At 37.5% G+C, this 18,144-nt stretch overlaps 1 protein-coding gene across 10 annotated transcripts in view; it reads right to left on the reverse strand.

Moving 5' to 3' along the window:
* Positions 1 to 1,925: 1,925 nt before the first annotated feature.
* msrb3 (methionine sulfoxide reductase B3) overlaps positions 1,926 to 18,144 on the reverse strand; it is a 113,416-nt gene continuing 97,197 nt past the window's right edge. For all 10 annotated transcript variants that reach the window (XR_015481923.1, XR_015481918.1, XR_015481917.1 and 7 more), the window contains 2 exons: positions 6,400 to 6,583; positions 1,926 to 2,078 (listed from right to left, as the gene is read on the reverse strand). The gene's annotated coding sequence lies outside the window, so the exon portion shown is untranslated. The remainder of the gene's footprint in view (positions 2,079 to 6,399; positions 6,584 to 18,144) is intronic.

An 18,144-nucleotide genomic window follows, 5' to 3' on the forward strand; every position in this document is an offset into this window, starting at 1 on the left:
ATACGCTGTAAATTCAGAAAAGTGACAACAACAAACAATATTTTTTCTATCAAAGTCATGAAGTAAAGGGATAGTTCACTCAGGAATGACTATTAGTATTTACTCATCCACAGAGCATCCAAGTTGTAGGTGACTTTTATCTTCAGTTGAACGGTGAAGATGATATTTTTTTTTGAAATTGTGGTGTTTGTTGATTCATAAACACAATGGTTACTGCTGCTTTGAGAGTCCAAAAAACATCTACAGGGAGAAAAAAATTAATACATGTGGCTCCTGAAGATGTTTTTATTCTTGTATTGTTTTCTTTTTAGGTTGTTCAGAGACAACAGATGAAAAATAGCCTTCTGGCTAATTCTGGTGTATTTGCAGAAATGCTAATTAATGTACACTGTCCCTGCCAAATAAAAAACAAATAAATAAATAAATAAATAAATAAATAAATAAAGATGATGCTAATGCTTTTAACGCAATATGATTGGTCTGTGTAAAAAACTGCTTTGTTGTTATTATTATTGTTATTATTATCTTAAATCCACAGTCTCAATGATCAGCTTATTTGTGACAGTCTGGGGTGTAAAGTAAACTTGAAAGTGTGAAAAATAGCCAATTTTAATTTAAGAGTGAACATCCCTTTAATGTTCCACTCTAACACACAGCTTAAACTGTAATTGAAGCTCAATTAGCAGCTTTAGTTAATGTCGAACAGAGGAAACCAGATTGCTCTGCTCAGACAGACGTTCACTCAAATGGAACAGCGCCTCGTTTGGACTCATTTGCACCTGTCTCCGTTCTCACGAAGAAACGTAGCCATCTTCAGTACACCGTTAAATATTTTTGTAAATTACACAGTACTACTTAACTCTAATATAATCTTTATTTTACTGTAGAACATTTATGCAGTATGTTACTGCATTGTTAATTTGCATTGTGAAAATTACTGTATTTTAGACATGCAATTCTGTAAATAAATACACAGCAAGATGAACGGTGCTGTAAATGTAAATACAGTACACACAAAACTGCTGCCAGTAAGTTACTGTAGGAAACTTGTCAACAGTGTTTTGTTAGAAAAGTGGCTAATTTGTATAATTTCAAAAACTTGAAGCAGAGTGCAGTTAGAGTTTCAACATGGCTTGATTGGTCATATTTCAGCACGTTACTAAATTAAATACAGATTTTTGTCCAGAAAACCAGCATGCCCACTCTGCTTGCTTTCAGAGATGAAGCATTGCCTGATGTACTGAGAAGTCTTTCAGAGCTATACGTTTGCTATGGTCAGGCACGCAAAGGTACTCTTGCATTAAATCATTAATTTATTGCAAAACATTGCAATGTTTAAAACATTTGAAAAAGTAGTTAGCGGTTCATTTCGCTGTGGCGTCACCTGGTAAATCAGGGACTTTGCTGAAGAAGAATGAATGAATGGATGAATGAATAATTTAATTTTGTGATATATTGCACTACAGGCTCATTATTGATATGTACCCCTATATACATTTCTGGAGAGCGCCAAATATGTTCCAGGAGCTATGTTTTTTTGCAGTATTTGTTTTCACAAATCTACCAGAGGCTGCTGCCTATGCTTATTCAGATCTCAAATTTCTCTCGGAAGTGCCATTCACGCCTGCTGTTCTCGCGCAAATCCACCAGAGGTCGCTGTCGACTGACTGACTGACTGACCAACCAACCGAACCCCCCACCAACCCCCTTCCCTAAACCCAACCAATAATGTTTTCAAAAGCACAGATTGACCCGCCCACCGCCTTCCCTAAACCCAACCGACAGTGTTTGAAAACAATCCAGAAAAAGAAAAGACCTCGCGGCAGCCTGATTTTGACCACGTTTTCAGAGTTCACCAAATTCTCACCTTGTTATTTACTTGTTTATTTTTTGTTTTGTTTTGTTTTGCCTTTTGTTTTTATTTTACCTGCTTTCTGGAACTGTTCTTCCAGACTTGAACCCCATTGTCGTGGTCAACTCCTCTCTGCATCTCAAGTCTGCCGACGTACTGGGTGAGCTACTGGGCAAACTGGTAACAGCAGAAATGTCATCCACTCCACATGGAGGTAAGCGGTCAGCTGGAAAAGCAAAAAGAAACAGAAGCCATCAGTGATGTCATAATGCGCAGGGGTGTACATTTAGCATAGGGGAAGGGAACACGTCCCCACCAATTTCCATCAAATATTGAAATGTCCTCACCAATAATTTAATTCACTTTTAAAAATGTGCTGTCAGTATTAACCTAGAGATGTAGAAAGGATTAAAATCACGTTCTCTCCACGAGCTGTACCGCCCTAAACACATTTGGACATTGTGATTGGCTGTGCCTTTCCCTGCTGTTATGTTAAAGGCTGTAGCTGCATTCAGATACAAACTGCAGGAATTTATCGTGCAAGAATAAGGTGTGTGGGTGTGTGATGCACACAAGTGAGGATGGCGGCAGCACAAAAAAAGGTGGACATGAGGAGCTTTTTTTAACGAAAAGTGTAAGTCACATAAACTCAAGTTCGCTACTGAATGAATCCGTCATATCCGATAATGCTCTTAATGCTTGTGTTTTTTCCCCACTTTAACACACAGTCTATCATTATAGCCGGATGATATAGTCTGTGCATATTATGCCCTGAAAACTAACTGCAGAATAAACAGCTAAATCTAAAAGTATATAAACTCTGCCAGTTCTCCTAATCTTTGATTCACCAGTCCCCACTAATGTCAAGGGCAAACCTACGCCCTTGATACTGCCCTCCCACATAGAAAAATATCTCTCGCCCAGCTCGGGCCCACACAATCAGTTTTTGCTTGGCCCACATGCCGCAGTGAATTACGGTACATGATTGAATCAAGTCTGGCTTTCAGACAAGGGTTAAACATGGACCATATCTGGGCCAAGTCTCAGCCAAGTTAATACCCAGAACTGGGCAGTATATGTTGGTGTGTCACGACTGCAATGAAATTGATTAACCCATAAATTATTGCGCTTTAGGCATGCTCTGGGCGTGCTTTTTCTCAAAGCGACCTGATTGGTAGACTTTTTTTTTCTTTATTTGAAAATAACAAAAATGTGTTTTAAATGTGGGTCAAAAAAGCCAAAATTTACATGGACCACGTATCAATTATTAACATCTGGGCCAAATTCTACGCTTTACATTTGGCCCGAGTATTGTGTGCCGCCTTAAAGACGGTGCCACCTCTGCCAAACCAGGGCCGTGTCTGGCCCACATGCTACATGCCACATCCAAATCTGGGCCAGAATTCTTTGGTACCTGGGTTGAAGCATTGCACCCAAATGCAGCCATACATAGCTTTCGCTATGTATTCGCACTCTCCAGAAATGTAAACGGGGGTACATTTTCACAATGCGCCTGATATTGTGCAGCCCTGGTTGGTGCATATAAAAATTCTGTGGGGCGCAGAGCAAAACATTAACAGGTGAGTGTATGCTAGAAAGAGTCTCTCTTCTTCGCGTCCCACAAAAATTGTAAATTGTGCGTCACATGAATACTGCAGCAGCTTTAAAATCTCTTCCCTTTACGTCACGCCGTCTCCTCGTTTTAAAAGCCCCAAACCCTTTTGTTTATTTCCAGTTTGAAATCACATTTTCATTCCCAGACGTGTGGACCGCACTGTGTAAATCGTCTCCCGCTTTATGGGACGATGTTGCAGCGCGAGCCTCGGAAAAGAACTTTTATGACATGCTGGTGTTGTTGCCATAAGAGATGGAATGCAATCAAACGCTGCTCGTGGAATTCTTGGAGTTACTCTAGAATTCCCAGACTTCCCGGTCGCTTCTATTAGCGTGCGGAATGAAAGCCAGATTTTTTGGAGCGCAGGGTGGGTTTTCGAGAGATGGAGGAGAGGGAGGTTCCAGCCATGCGGTTTTGGACTCCGTGCCAAGACTGTGCTTCATTAAAATGAGGTCATTTACAGAGCCAGGAAGGAAAAGGGAAAGAGAGGGAGCGAAGGAATGAGACGGACGAGTGAAAGGAGAGATGGACCCATTGAGGGAGGAGGAGGCGAGTTGGGTGGCGGCAAAATGAAACCAAGATGAGTCACGGAGAACAAGAAGAAGAGTGGAGTCGTTCCTCGATGACTGTGCGAGCGTGGCCGGTTTGAGCGGAGCGGCACGCGAGCTGCCGCCGGGATGAGTCAAGAGCACCGGCATGAGTCAATGCAGAGCCACACACTCCCGTCCTGTCCCCTTACAGAGTAAACAAACAGCCTGCGGGACTGACTAGAGACTCACAGTTGACATGAATGCACATTAATCATGGAAATGTGCGCTCATGTGCTTGTGTTTAATGACACACTGAGGTGGTATTAATGTAAAGGAATTGGTTGTGTTTTAGATTCCTTTCAGAGTTTGATTTTATCCCAAACTGAATATTCTGTCATGTTTACTCTTCATTTGTCACAAACCTGAAGTTTTTTTTTCTTCTGTTGAACACAACAGAAGTTATTTCGAAGAAAGATGGAAAATGGTAAGCATTGACCTGCACAGTATTTTTTTTCCTATACTGTCAATTTTTAAGTTGAATAAAATTAACCTTATGAGTCCATTGAACTTCTATTATGCTAAACTAAATTAAAACAGCTTGAGTAACTTATAAATTTAAGTTAGAACAGGATTAACTTAGATTAATAAGTTACATTCATTTTCATACATTTTCTTTTCGACTTAGTCCATTTATTAATTCAGGGGGCCCCACAGTGGAATGAACCGCCAACTTATCCAGCACATGATTTACACATTGGATGCCCTTCCAGCTGCATCCCATCACTGGGAAACATCCAATTCATCTATAGCACATGTCTTTGGACTGTGGAGGAAACCGGAGCACCCAGAGGAAACCCACGCAAACACACAAACTCCACACAGAATTGCCAACTGACCCAGCTGAGGCTTGAACCAGCGACCTTCTTGCTGTGAGGCAATTGTGCTACCCAGTGCGCCACCTTGACGCCTAATAAGTTACAATGAATTAAAAACATGTTCATGACTAATTCATCATATAATTTTTTACAGTGTAGTATATATGTCAATGGTTACCGATTTTCTAATTTCTTCAAAATAGTATCTTTTGAGTTCAACAGAATTAAGAAATTCATAAAGGTTTGGAACTAATTGATAGTAAGTAGTGAGTAAAATTTGATTTTTGGGTGAACTATCCATTTAATATTCTGGAAAACCTGACTTTGATTGGTCGGTTACAGTCTAGCTGACTGATTACCATTAATACAAATTAAATATTATAAAATATATTAAGAAAAACAGCTATTTACAAATATTATGTTAAATCTAATAATATATTTTTGCATATTGTTTAGATATTAGTTTATAATTATTAAATCCACTATTAAAACATAATTCGAGCAAATTTAAGATAATATTGTTAGATTAATTTGGTGTAAATTAATTAGTAAAAACATGATTAATCATGTAAACATATTTAGAAATAAAAAATATGTATTAATGTTTGTCTTTTGTCATTTTTTATCTTTTACTTATAATTACATCATTACATATTTATTTACACTGCCAATATATTGCTTTAGGGAGTTAGGGTTTATTTATAATTTATTTTTGCATATATGAAGATGCAACTGCATGATTATTTTTAAAATAATGAAAAACAAATAAGTAAAACAAAATTAAATATATATATTTCTAAAAAATATATATAGAGCAAGGTTTTTAGAGGGAAGGTATTTTTGTTTTATTTAATTAAAAGTAAATAAATGCATATACAATTATATCTAAATTTTAAATGCCAAATGTTTCTCTTTTTTTATAATTTTTTTTTATTTAAACTTAAATTGGAAACTAAAATTGGAACTAAAACGCACAAAGAACAAAATAATTACCTAAGATAAAATATAAAAAATTAAAAAAATATATATTAAAACAATTAAATTACAACAACTTTAAACTTGTAAACAAAAATCATATATTAAAAATGCAGGTTAAACCAATTCTACAATTACTCAATGACACTGAAATAACATTAACATACACTGCATGATCAAACTACACAAATCCGAACATATTACAACTTTCTAACACCTGCATCTTTAAAACATCTGACTTTCCCTTCAGTCTCTGGGCTACACAAAGATGAGATTCAGTCACAAACATACTCAGTTTCACCACGTTCCAAACACAAACAGACATCAATCTGACTCGTAATGACACCCACAGTCACCCACTAACCCACACACACACCTCCAAAACAGCCCAAAGCACACACTCACTCGATCTTCAGAAGGAAGCAGAATCAGTGTGACTCACTCCTATAAACAGATACTAGTGAATGAAAGAGGATCATGTGTTGAGGAGCCATTCAGATACAGACTCCTCAGCACTGGAGAATTTAGTGTACAAATGTGCTGCTGACTCACCTCCATTTCTGAAGTTTTGGACTTTGAAGGCTTGAATGAGGACAAGGTGGTCCAAAAGTGGGATGGGTTGGAACAGTCATGCCACTTGAAGACTTGGAAAAACCCTGGACTGAACTTCATGCACAATCCATGAACTATTTGGAGGAGTGGCTGCTTGAATGCATCTTCATTCAGAAACACACAACTGCTTAAAAAAAGCCATGTGGAAAAAAAATCAATTAATCAGTAGTATTTATCCAAAATCAAACAAAAAGTGGTCAGGGGTAGCTTAATTAGTGTGTCGGTGCTCTTTGGGTAAGAGATTCATCAGAATAAACAGCAAAAGTAAGTCCAATGCACTCGAAAAATGTGAAAAAAATATTAATAACCATGTCAATAAATGCTTTTTAATATTTTTTTTCACACTTTTCGAGTTCCTTGGACTTACTTTTGCAGTAGTATAAATCTTTTGTGCATGTTAATTCAGGCAAAACATTGTAACATACATGATTTTTTAAAAACTTTAATTACAAAAAAAAAGTTGAATGTTTATTTTCTATCTTCAAAATTTGTTAATTATTAGCCCTCCTTTGATTTTTTTTCTTGTTTAAATATTTCCCAAATGATGTTTATCAGAGCAAGGAGATTTTCACAGTATGTCTGAGAATATTTTTTCTTCTGGAAAAAGTCTTTTTTTTATTTCGACTAGAAAATTATATTTAATTTTTTTAAACTCAATTTTAAGGTCAAAATTATTAGCCCCTTTAAGCTATAGATTTTTTTGATAGTCTACAGAACAAACCATCATTATACAATAACTTGCCTAATTACTCTAACCGGCCTAGTTACCATAATTAACCTAATTAAGCCTTTAAATGTCACTTTAAGCTGTATAGAAGTGTCTTGAAAAATATCTAGTCAAATATTATTTACTGTCATCATGGCAAAGATAAAATAAATTAGTTATAAGAAATGAGTTATGAAAACTTATGAGTTATGAAAGCCCAAAATTTCTGAAATGCACATTTTCTACTTTCATTTATTTTTAACTGATTTATTTTATTTTATTTTTTCCTATATTACTCAATCCCTCCTTTTCTACATTTTGTCTAAATGCAAAATAATAATGACAACATTTAAAGTATCTTGTAAAAAAAAAAAAGATTTGTTTTCTTAAAATGAATTCACAACTAAAAATTATATTAAAAATATTTAGTTTTTTAAACTAAACCTTTACCTAAAGCGGACAGCTGGACTTCTCATCTGCGCAGATGTAATAAACATTAAACTTTAATATTTTTAGATACTCGTCTAACAACATATGACAAAAAATGATGATATATACAATTTATATGTACAATTTATCCTTTTAGGTATTTATTTGGGGGTCCTCGGATTTTCTGGAGTCCTAAGCGGCCACCGCTGCATATAAGGTCATTCATTTTTAAAAATAGCCTATATATTCATGTACTGTTGATCATTCATTTATAATGATTTGGGTTTTAGAAAAGCGCGTCATAAATAAAATGTATTATTAATATTAATGATGCATAATAGGGGTAATAAAAAGAGTGAGAAAAAATAACGATTTAGATACATAAAATATACCATATGTGTTTAAAGATGCATCCATATTATTTGGAAATGTTGATGCTATGTGTTATTTTTAGGATTCTACATTGTTTAAATTAAATTATTATTGATATTCAATAGACATTTGATCCCTTCGTCATTTAATTTAAAGAGTGTTAAGAGCAAATAAAGTTAGAAATCGGTTTTAAATGGTCCTACAGCGTTTAACTGACAATGTTTAACAGCTTCACAATTATCAATCATAAAATGTGTATAGCTGGAAAAGAGTTGTTGCTACGGTTTAAGAAAGCATGACATTAAAAGCAGGCTAAGATGTTTGAAATGCCATGTCAATTACGCGTTTTCACATATACAAATATGCTAATGTTTTCTAAAAGGCTCATAGTTAAGATTATAACGTGATATCCGGGTGTAAGGATTAAATAGAAAGGCATGAAATGGGATTTAAAGGGTCTGAGGCGGACAGTCGAGTCTGCGCCAGCGCTTCAACAGCTGCACGCAGAAAACACAGAGACGACAGGAAAAGCGTTTTATTTGCTCAGCACAGAGGACGGACATCCTTCAGCGTGGAAGACACAAAAAGTAACAATCATCTGCTACTCACCTCAAACAGAGAAGAAAAGAAGCGAGCCGTGCAAACACAAATGCAAATAAAAAAAAGGTCTCGAGGCGCTAATTCAAAACATTAACATCACGATAATAAAGCATATAAAACTGGATTGAGTCCATAACAATGTTGTCATCTGGATAGAAGTGAAACAAGTATTGTGTAATCCGTCCAGCTATTATTTGAATTGAAAACCATTTTAAAAAGCAGGAATCTGGTGTGACGTATTCTCACTCGCATGATACGAATTGTGGTTAATAAATCAATTAAAAATGTGAGCTGCGTTATGACAACAGCATTGACATATAGAAGTCGAACTTACAGTTATGGGAATTTTCTGAAAGCTGAGTTGTACCACCTGACTTGACTGGTACATGTTAATTTAGCACGTTATTTATGCATATTATTTCTCTTTTTCAATTTGTCCACAAGGTGAAAATACTGGGCAGGGGTGTTCATTCAGTTCAAGTAATCAATCCGATACCAAGTAAAATACAGGACCAGTATCATCGATATTTACACCTGATATCGAGGCTAATAATTTGTTTCCTGAAATTGAATATTGGGTAGCGCTGTCACCTCACAGCAAGAGGGGTGGTGGTTCGAGCACATGTCACTCCGCTACTCATCCATTTGCACTGGCTGCCAGTTGCTGCTCGCATCAAATTCAAAGCTCTGATGTTTGCTTACAAAGCGATCTCTGGCTGCGCCCCTTATCTGCTCTCACTTCTACAGATTTATAGGCCCTCCAGGAACTTGCATTCTATGAATGAACGTCACCTTGTGGTTCCATCCCAAAAGAGGGAAGAAATCACTTTCCCGAACTCTCGCGCTCAATCTGCCCAGTTGGTGGAATGAACTCCCTAACTGCATCAGAACGGCAGAGTCACTCACTGTCTTCAAAAAACGACTTAAAACTCAACTATTTAGTCTCCACTTTCCTTACTAATCTGCAATTCCCTCTCTGACCCCTCCACTAACTACATTAAATAAAAAAAAAATACAAATAAAAAAAATTAAAAAAATGACTAATGTTTTGCTTCTTAAACTTTCTTTGCAGACCTGAAACTTGCCTACAGCACTTATTCATTGTTGCTTTTATAGTTGTATAAATTGCTTCCTTGTCCTCATTTGTAAGTCGCTTTGGATAAAAGCGTCTGCTAAATGACTAAATGTAAATGTAAGTATTGCACATTAGCATATTAGACTGTTTTACATTAAAGTATTGATCTTATTATGCTAATGGAGATCCTATTTCAATACCAGCATTGGTATTGATACTATCGATATTAGGATGAATCCGCACACCCCTAGTCAGAAGTAACAAGAAACTACTGTGTGTCTAAATTTATATTTGTTATTAGGAGCATTAGGAGGGATATGAGATCAGGTAGTTCTCGATAACTTCCCAAAATAGACCAATAACTGCACTAGTTTGTAGTAAGTGCTTGTGACTTTAACTTTTGTTGCATGGTTTTTGAGTGTGGGTTGAAACCGGAGTACACGGGGAAAACCCACGCGAACATGGGGAGAACATGCGAACTCCGCACAGAGAGTATCGTTTGGCTCGGCTAGTGTTGAACCAACGACCTCCTTGCTGTGGGGCAACAGTGCTAGCCACTGAGCCATTGTGTCGCCCGAACTTAGAATTGAAGAGGAGGGAGAATGGATAGGGGGTGGGGGGGTTTTCCAGAACGAATATGAGGAATGAAGTTTAGGCTGGAAATTTATATTGAATTTAGAGTGATCCGATTGGGTAGCTGGTGATTAGTGATAGGGATCAGCTGTAGTCAAACCCATCACGTGCTCCTCTCGAAATTAGTTTAAGAAACTTCACTCAAGTTGTCCACAAAAAAACTCAAGAATTGTGTCGTTTCAGCACATGTTAAATACGTAGCTTGAACAACCCTGCTGAAAAATCCAGCTTAAACCAGCCTAGGCTGGTTGGCTGGTTTTAGCTGGTCTACCAGGCTGGTTTTAAAGGGGTTTTGGCCACTTCCAGGCAGGTTTTCAGCCATTTCCAGCGTGGTCTTAGCTGGTCAGGCTGGAAAATGACCAGCCAAATCCAGCTAAAACCAGCTTGACCAGCCTAGTTTAAGCTGGATATAGCTGGTTTTGGCTGGACTCCCAGCTTGGCTAGGCTGGTCAAGCTGGTTTTAGCTGGTCAGGCTGGGAAATGACCAGCTAAGACCCGGCTGGAAATGGCTGGAAACCAGCCTGGAAGTGGCCAAAACCCCTCTAAAACCAGCCTGGTCGACCAGCTAAAACCAGCCAACCAGCCTAGGCTGTTTTAAGCTGGATTTTTCAGCAGGGAAGCAGACAAATATCTTTTAATGTGCAGTTCGGTGCTTGCTAACGAGCAGGAAAGAGGCGGGAAACGCTCTGCTCTCTCACACAAAGGCACAGAAAAAAAGAGGAAGAGGTGGCAAGACCACCTCTGAACATGGTTGTGGTAGCAGTGAGCTCCCTCTCCTCCCTCCCTCAATGTGGGTCAATCTGCCCAAATTACTGAGCAGCTTGACGATGTGAGCTGGCACTAACAACCAAATCCTCAGTGCTGCGGTGGGTGGGGGCAAATAGCCGAGGTGAGCTGGGGGGCTTTCCACAAAGGAGGGGTGCGAGAGGCGCCCTGTCAGAGCGCACGGGACGGCATGGCTTTGAAGTGGGGGCCGCCGTCCCATTCACAGAGTCTGTTGCAGAGCAGAGGTCAGGGGCTCCGAGGTGGGCTACGTCTCCCCTGTGAGTACACCAAAGAACGGGAGTTAAAGAGATGTTTCGGAGTTGGGAAGAGGGGGAGAGCATGTGGAAGGGGAGGGAGGAGGAGGCGAAAAAAAAAAGCAGTCGACTAAATTCCATAACATTGTGTACCTTGTAGCTCCATACATGGCCTTTGTGTGTCTGAACGTGCAGCTTGGACGTCCTGCCCTGGAATGACCTCTGACACTTCAGCGCTGGCTTGTGTATGTGTTAAGGAAGGAATTAGGGCCCCTAATAAAGGTAGTGCGAAGTACTTTTTCCACAGTTTTACACACAAGGAAATGATTGATGCTTTTGACAGAGATGTTTAAGGATTGTTTTTTTTACCATTTAATTGAATCTAAACGTTGGAGAGTTAGAAAAAAATCTTTTCTTTTGTTTTATGAAATGTTGCTAATGTGACCACACCTAAAAGAAACATTCACATCAGCGCCCTTCAGCCCCTTTTCCACAGCATGGTATGGCTCACTTTTGGGGGGTTTCCCACTGTGTATTGTACAGTGTGACTTAGTTGAGGTTCCAAGAGAACCATACTTTGGTTAAACTGTGACATGTAAAGACTGCAGATCACTGATTGGGCAAATTTAAAGCTGATTTTCAAGAGTTCACACTTAGATAATGCTCGAGTAGCAGGTTTTTAGCACTACACAGTTGTGAATCTGGTAATCATGGAATATTTATTTCATTGAACACAAAGAACAAAATTGTTGGCATTCAAAGACTTGCAGGCCTTTAACTGCTCTTTTGTAAAGTGACTTGAAGTTTCAATGAGATTGTATATTTGGGGCTGGAAGCTTGGCCATTTCATCTTATCCAATATCCATTGGGAAGTTGCTATTGCAAATGGACCTGTCAGACAAACGCCGCTCACTTTAACGTTAATTTTGCAGAATCACTGTGCTTATCACTGGGTGGCGAGCTGTTATAATAAGCTGAAAGCATTATGTAAATAACATATATAATATGTGATCAATTTAACTTATCTCTAATGCAACAAACTCTGTACAGCATTGGATATCGGGCTCTATTTTGACGGTCCACGCACAGAGCGCAAACGCTTTCAGGGTGTGTCAGAACGCGTTTTTGCTAATTTAAGGACGGGAAAACCTGCTTTGCGCCATAGCGCATGGTCTAAAAGGGTTGAGTTTATTTTCTTAATGAGTTATAGGTGTGTTTTGAGAATAAACCAATAAGAGTCTCATCTCCCATTCCCTTTAAGAGCCAGCTGCGTCGCGCCAAGAGCGCATTCGCTATTTACAGGACACAAAGTAAGTCTAAGTGGAAAAAATGAGCATTTCACTAGCAAACAGTAAACAGTTTTTTAACAGAAAACTGTTAAACAGAGCATCTACTGCGTGAGAATGAGGGATAATGGAACTACTTTCACATTCGCTCTTGGATAGGGAAACCTTTACGCAGAGCATCAATTAGTCTATAAATAAATACTTAAGTTTAAGCGCAAATATTCGTTTCAAATCTATTTCTAAATTCAGTTCTAATTTCTAGCAAACGAATAAATGAACAATAAAAACGAAGTGTGTTCAAAAACCTGAGTTATATCCTAAAACACATGCTTTGCCCCATATGGTCTAAAACCTGACAGGTGGGCAAATCTAAGCTTGTTTTTAATAAAACAAATATAAATATGGATATATAATAAATAATACTGCTAATAATGAAAAAGAAATAAAAGCAGTGATTTTTCATATTAATGTAGGCTAGAAAATAATATGTTTTGTAATATTTTAATCCTTCATATTTATATCCTATACCTATTCTTATTATATCCTATATATATCCTTAATATTTACATTTTTTCATATGTAAAGATATTTGCCTATTGCTTTCTTGTGCGTATTAAGCAGTGCGTAAGCGAGGCGCAACTCTGCGCCGGAGTTTAGACCGGGTTAGTTTTGGTTTAATGAAAAATCTATTATAGATTCTCAAAATAGCAACGTGCCAGCGGTCCGCCTCAGAACGCCTCCCTTTTTAAACCAGAACGCCTATGGGCGCACAAATGAGCACTAATGCATTTGATATTTAAACACCTCAAAACGACTATTGCGCCAAGCTGAAACTACCAAAAGACTATTGCGCTGTGCCTTGCGCCACACTGCGCCGGGTGTATGATAGGGCCCATCATTTCCTCGTTGTAAATATTAGCGCTCCCGTTTTTTTCTGCATCCTCGCTGAGCGCACATCCTGAATGTTTACAAACCGGTAATTCGTCTATACTTTGGTTAATAAGGTGGTTCTATAAGAATCATTACAGTGTGTATGCTTTAAGCGACTGTTATTACAATTTGCTTATATCACATGTTTTTAGACTGTGGGAGGAAACCAGAGTAACCCACGCGAACACAGGGAGAACATGCAAACTCCACGCAGAGAGTGCCGACTGGCTCAATTAGAAGCCCTCCCGCTTCAGCGCCAGCCACTGAGCCATTGTTTCTCCATCAGTTATGTACGTTAGAGATCTATGCTACATCTAATATTGATAAACAATGTTTATTTCATGACTTTAATTTTATGCGTGTTACCATACTGGTGTTTAGTAGCAGTGTGAATGACACTGAGCACCTTCTATACACTGATACACTTCTCAGCTTGTGGGAAAAGTTGGTTGTGATGAGCACTGGATCATTATAACCTACTCATCACTACCTGCATATGGCTGTGTGATCGTCTCTATCTGTGTAACAAAAGATGTTGGTAATTCAAAATATAGACATATTTCCTCAATAAATTAATGAAATACAGTAGTTTACTGTAAAAATAAGAAATTGCATTCGCATTTGGTTTGTACTGTACTTTTTTCTGTGTGGAGTTTGCATGTTCTCTCTGTGTTCGTGTGGGTTTTCTCCAGATGCTCCGGTTTTCCCCCACAAGTACAAAGACATGCAATGAATTGGGTAAGATAAAACTGTCCGTAGTGTATGTATGTGAATAATAGTGTATGGGTGTTTCCCAGTGATCGGTTGCAGCTGGAAGGGCATCCGTTACGTAAAACATATGCTGGATTAGTTGGCGGTTCATTCCACTGTGACGACCCCAAATTAATAAAGGGGTGAAATGAATGTAAAGTGCCGCAAATGACTGAATGAATGAAAACATAGCAATCCTTAGATTAAGAATGCAGTGAAATCAACTTCATACACAACAGTGATCACAGGCACCTTTTTTATTGTGCTGAATAAAGAGGTGGATATGTATAAAGAGGACTTTTTTTTTCTAATACGTTTTCTTTTTTGTCCTTTTTTTTTTTTAAACAAGCAAGCAATTTAAGTGAAATCACAAACAGCAATACTAAGTGAAACAGCCATAATTGTTAGAAAACAAGTTATATCAAGTGAAGAAAAGCCGAGAGAGTAACCACCTAGTGATCTTTTTCCATCAGCCACAGAAACGACAAAACATTGCATAAATGTAAGACAGCGTTTTAAAAACAAGTCAAATTGTCCAGTCTCACCTAACCTGTGGCTGAGAGGCAGAGAGGTACAGTCTTAATTAAAAAAAAAAAAGAGAAAGAAATCCCCCCAGAAACACACAAAAATAAACTATGAATATATATTTATTTATTTATATATATATATTTAATTTTAAAACTTTTACGCCGTTCTCTCTGGACTCAGGCACCTGAATTTAAGCAGATAGTAAGTTTGAAAAATGAGGTAACAGGAGGCCCTCTTGGAGGTAGAAAAGTGTATTCGATTGTACTAGAACATGTTGTCTTGAAAATACAACTTCATCTTCATTAAGACACCCAGAGCTGAAAGCACATGAACCAGTGGCTCCTGTGGATGCACGTTTAAACCAACACATATGAACACAAAGCCAAGTTTCAGGAGGACATTTCTATTATACACAGATCTTATGGAAAACGACGCAAAAGGTTGAGCCGATATTCGCCGTCCATCCACTTAAAGGAACACTCCACTTTTCTTTTATTGGCTCATTTCACAAGTCACCTACAGTTGAACAGTTGAGATTTACCATTTTTGAAACCATTCAACCGATTTACGGATCCGGGAGCACTTTTAGCTTAGCTTAGCATAAATCATTGAATCGGATTAGACCATTAGCATCTTGCTCAAAATTTTTAAAAAAGAGAGATTAGTTCATTTTACTATTTAAAGCTTGACTCTTCTGTAGTTACATCATGTACTTACAGCTGCTATTTTCTAGGAACTATACTCTCATTCCGGCGTAATAATCAAGGACTTTTGCACCAATGGTCCAGCAGTAATGTTTCTTGATTATTACGCCAGAATGACAGTATAGATCCAAGTCATATTGACTTAGTAACTACAGAAGAGTCATGCTTTAAATAGGAGAATTATCAAAACTCTTTGGTCACTTTTGAGCGAGATGCTAATGGTCTAATACGATTCAATGATCTATGCTAAGCTAAAAATCGTAAACAGTAAAAACTGTAATATGGGCCTATTTCAAAAAAAAAAAAGTGGAGTGTTCCTTAAAACATGTGACTGTTTGGTTGTAGGAGAATAAAGAGGCGGTCTGATTCGCAAACTGACATTTTAACAAGAACTGTAACCATTTAGGTAGTAGCATTACAGTGTTTGAGCAACGTTTAATGTTGGTTTGTGGCAAAAGCCAAGCTGCCGCATATAAAGACGGTCATTACATGCCATTGTGAGTTCAAAAGGCATGCCAACAGTTCCATTAGCTTCCTCTGAGGCTCTACCTCAGGCCCAGTTGATATTACCATGCTAACTTTTCTTAAGGTTTTCATGGTGACAGGCTGAAAAGGTGGATTCTTTCACTACATAAGCATTACATCTGTTTGAAACCATATGACAAGGAAAGAAAATCACATTTGTGTAAAGTACACACACACACACACACGAAAAAAAAAAAACAACTAATCAAGTATATCTCAATATCTACTAATTTTTCAAAAACATATTCATATATGCAATATACAAAACCCGAACATATTTTTGCCAAACCTGAACGAACGTTTCAAGCTTCTTTTGTTTTTAATGTAATGTGTACACTGCAAAAAGTCGATTTTTGCCTCCGTTTTTAACGTTTTTCAGTACAAATATAGTTTTTTCATAAATTTTTTTGGGCAAAAAACATACAAATATCTGCCAGAAAACTAGGAAAAATTAATTTAAAGGTAAAACATGCTTAGCTTTCTTACTCCACTGCAATACATTTTTGTTGTTTTAATACTGACTAACCAAATATTAAATAAAAAAAAAAAAACCTTAACAACATTTTTTTTTTTACCTCAACCTCACAACTTTAGTGTGTTTATAAAACATATCAAGTAATAATCATGTTTTTATTGCCAATGCATGGACTAGGGCTGCACAATATATCGTTTCAGCGACGTTTCGCAATGTGATCATTCACAACAGTCACATCGCAGGATATATGCAATGTTATAATTCATCATTTGCTTGTGTTTTTGATGCCTGAGATTGTATAATGACCTAATATAACTTTTTATTACTATAATAACAGCATTCAGGAATAATAAATTGTACCATCTGTGACCTTAACGATGATTACTTTTATTAAAATATTAGTATTTTGGTCATTCAGTTACTGTACTTGAATACTGTTACGCCCCATTCACACGGGGCTTCAGCGTCAACGCTTGACAGAGGCGTGTCTGAAGTTGGGGCTGACGCAATCATCATAGCAGCGTTAGCCAATGAAATTAGCCAGCAATAGGCCACTGTCTGAGCCGATGTATTTGCATACAGCAATCTGATTGGCTGACGCTTCCGTTGCCGCTTGAAACGTTGAGAAAGTCTCAACCTTTGCAGCGAGCAACGCCACTGAAGGGGCTGCCGACGGATCCACAATGCAGTTCAGCAATGCCACCTATTCAAAGTGAATGGAAAGCGTTGAAGCTGACGCTCCATGTGCATGAGGCGTTAGACTCGGGGAAAAAATAAAACACTGTGTTTCAATTGTATCTCTTTCTTGTTTGTATTTATAGATTGCTATGCATGAAAATACCCACAACACATGCAAATATAGAATGTATTGCAAATAGCACAGACCACAACGAAAATGTGTTGGAGGACCCGAAAAAGTTTAAAGATTGTTTGTTAGATTTCACAAAGATGCCAATAGTAAACATTAATTCAATCTCCGACTAAGAATATGCATGAAAATACTCACAACACATGCAAATATAGAAATGCACTGCAAATAGCAGCACAGACCACAACGAAAACACGACGTGGGGAAATTTTATAGATTGTTTATAAGATTTCATGGAGATGCACTCCCAGTGCAGAATCATCCCCATCGATCAACCATTATACATCCTTTCCAAATAGAGATCTTAAGTCATCTGGTGAAATTGAATTCATATCGCAATATATATTGCAGAATAAAAAATATCGCAATAAATAATATCGCAATAAAAAACATCGCAATAAAAAACATTGCAATAAATAATATCGCAATGTTAGATTTTTCCAACATTGTGCAGCCCTAGCATGGACACACACTAGCATAATTTTGCTATTTATTTCCGAAACCAAACTAAAGTCTTCATTAATAACTCCCTTAGAAATATTTGTACTGAAAAACAAAACAAATGCTGAGGAAAAAAACTATTTGTGCAGCGTATTGTGTGTGTAGTTGTTTTCTAAGCCATCGTTTTCCCCAGCTGAATTAAGATGAAACAAAAAAATCAAATGTAAAAAGTTTGTAAAACAGGATCTTGTGCAGTCCTTAAGTCTATTTCAGTACATCGTTTGAACCCGTACTGAAAGAAACCAGGCAAAAACAAACAAATAAACTGTTTTCAAGACTGGAGG

Source organism: Danio rerio, chromosome 4, assembly GCF_052040795.2.
Source record: "Danio rerio strain M-AB ecotype USA chromosome 4, GRCz13ab, whole genome shotgun sequence".
Lineage (NCBI taxonomy): Eukaryota > Metazoa > Chordata > Actinopteri > Cypriniformes > Danionidae > Danio > Danio rerio.